The sequence below is a fragment of the Amphimedon queenslandica genome, unplaced genomic scaffold (genome assembly GCF_000090795.2).
Source record: "Amphimedon queenslandica unplaced genomic scaffold, v1.1 AMPQUscaffold_12924, whole genome shotgun sequence".
Classification (NCBI taxonomy): Eukaryota; Metazoa; Porifera; class Demospongiae; order Haplosclerida; family Niphatidae; genus Amphimedon; species Amphimedon queenslandica.
The window spans coordinates 20,035-22,665 of NW_003546840.1; the positions used below are offsets into that span (position 1 = coordinate 20,035).

At 43.0% G+C, this 2,631-nt stretch overlaps 1 long non-coding RNA gene across 4 annotated transcripts in view; it reads left to right on the top strand.

Annotated features, from left to right (window-relative positions):
• The window catches only part of LOC109586218 (uncharacterized), a 3,957-nt gene extending 2,204 nt beyond the window's left edge, over positions 1 to 1,753 (top strand). For all 4 annotated transcript variants that reach the window (XR_002186881.1, XR_002186879.1, XR_002186882.1 and 1 more), the window contains one exon: positions 558 to 1,753. This is a non-coding gene — a long non-coding RNA (uncharacterized LOC109586218). The remainder of the gene's footprint in view (positions 1 to 557) is intronic.
• The last annotated feature ends 878 nt before the right edge of the window (positions 1,754 to 2,631 follow it).

The window sequence follows — 2,631 nt, forward strand, 5'->3', positions numbered from 1 at the left end:
ATTGATGCATCAATTTAAGCAAAAATTGCTCCAGAGATTTCTAAATAAATGCATGTACGTGTAACTACTAGCTAAAAGAGCAAGCCAAGAACTAACTTTAAATTTCCTTCCATGCAAGTTCTAAACTTAGCGTTTTATTACAAAAAAGCATGTAACTGTATACCGTACGGTTGGTAAATTTCATGGGGTATTAATTTTCGTTAATTTCGTGGTTAATTTTTATCCACGAAATTTTAACCCCTACCCACCCACACATAAAAACTAATTAACGGGGCTAAACGGGCCATGCAGAGCTCCAACTACTATTTCCAAGCCAGTGGAGGAGCCAGAGTCTTTGTCTATTACTCCTTATTCCACTATAAGCCATGTATTGGAAGCTAGTGCTGTAGATCCAAGGGAAAAGAAGAGTGATAACTGCCATCCACGAATATTTATACCCACGAATATTAGCTTCTAAGGACATTTTGGAGAAAACACGAAATTTTGGACCCTCGAATATTACCAACCGTACGGTATACATGTAATTGTTAATTTACAATTTTCTTTCTTTTTCCCAGTCTGCTCCTGCTCCAGCTCCTACTGCTCAGTCAGAGTACATGATAATACCACCACCAGCACCAACAGGAGGAGCAGGTACCCGCCCCCATCCAGGGGTACAACCCCCTCCCCTCTCTCACCCTCCCCCTCCAGCCAACCCTCCTCCCTCCTCTAGTGGGTTTGATGATTTATCTGACGTCTTCTCAGGCAGCAGAGCTCTTACTAGTCTGTACGGGAATCAGCCTCAAGCCCCTCCCACATTTGCCCCACCCAAACCTGTTTGGTTTGGCCGGCCAGCTCCCTCTCCCTAATTTCCCACCCCCTCCTGTACAAGAACCCTCCATTATGAGGGATCTTATGGACGCTATACGTAACCCACAGCAAAACACAACCACTGCTTACCTGATAGGTATGGGAATGAGAATGCCTGGTTTGGGAATGGGACCTCCTGCCGGGTATGGAATGGGGCAGTTTTAATTTGGAGGGGGCATGGCTGGATTTCCTGGCGGCCCTCAGCCTCCCTCCCCAGTCTCGGATATTTTCAGTTTACCGGCTGACCCCCTACTAGACAGCAATTTTTCTTAGCCACTCCTACCCACTAAAACCAGAGGGGCCAGATCCCCGGAAAGTGGACAGCCCCCCCCCAGGGGGCTGGGGCTGGAGGGAAAATTGATGCATTCTCTGATCTGGTCTCAATAGCTCGTGACGAAACAACCTCAAAACCAGAACCGGCTCCTCCCACAATATTCCAAGGTCCACCCACTAACACAGAAGCCTATCTCCTGTACCATACCGTCCACCTTATTTAGACTTCACTGATGCCCCACCCACTACATCTGGCCCGGCCCCTTCTGGGTTTGACGATACTTTTGGTACGTTGCCCCCAGGACAGGGGGCGGTTTTGGAGGTGGTATGGATATGTTTGGTGATAGTTTTACTAGTGGAGGCGAGGGTGTGGCTGCCCCTCCCCTTTCTCTAGCTGATTCCTGGATGTCTTTTAATTAAAGACATTAAAACATTATACATGTACTTATACACTAATACATGTACATGTACACTTATATACATGTATAGTAACATACATTTGTTTAACTATAATGCATTGTTGACTGATTGACTTATTGTAATCATTATTATTGTTGTTCTTGTTGCTGCAGATTTTGTTGATAGGGTGTACTTTTGCTATTTTTATTTTTTAATTTTAAAATTGCAAAAACAAAATTTGATGTCTTCACATCCGGTTTAGTTATCAAGTGTTTAGATATGCGTATGACGTCACAAAAGGGCGTTATATACCGGTCATACCATAGATATTACACCCACATAATATCTATGTGGGTGTAATATCTAATTATCTCTATGGTCATACCCTCATATAAATGGCAGCCAAAGCACCAGAAGACTATCAATGGAACTATCAACCAGTGGAGAGAAGTGAACACTCCACTGTACGGGTAGGAGACTACCTGTATATGTGGGGTGGGGTCCAGCCTGATCTTCCTGAAGTACACAGTAATGAAAAGAAGAAATCAATGTGTTCTGTGATGGAGGTGTGTCACCTAAGGACTGGTAGGTGGGAGCAGAAACCCACCACTGGTAACCCTCCACTGGGTGTTAGTAGCTATGCAGCTGCTGCCATTGGAAGGGAAATATTTTATTTTGGAGGCTATTGTGGTCATGGTGGCTGTTTTCATAATAGTTTATACAGGTAAACATGATAGTTATTGATATTATATGAAATATTTTATACAGTTTTAATGTTGATACCTCTAACTGGAAGAAACTCTCTCATACTACATCTCGTCTTGGTCCTAAGATGAAAGGCTACTGTGACATGATAGCAATGAAAGTGAACGGTGAGGACTATCTTGTAGTAATTGGAGGACAGGGACCATCTTCTAATAATACACCGAAACAACCTGGTACCCAGTACAGTGATAGAGGATTATTTTCTAGTAATCAACTTTGCAATGAGATCCATTTCTATAAACTCTCAACAGGTCAGAGCGCATACAGTTTATATTAATATATTGAAGTATTGTTATTTGATGGTTCTCCACTCAGACTGAATGGTTGCATTGAGAATTACTTGCT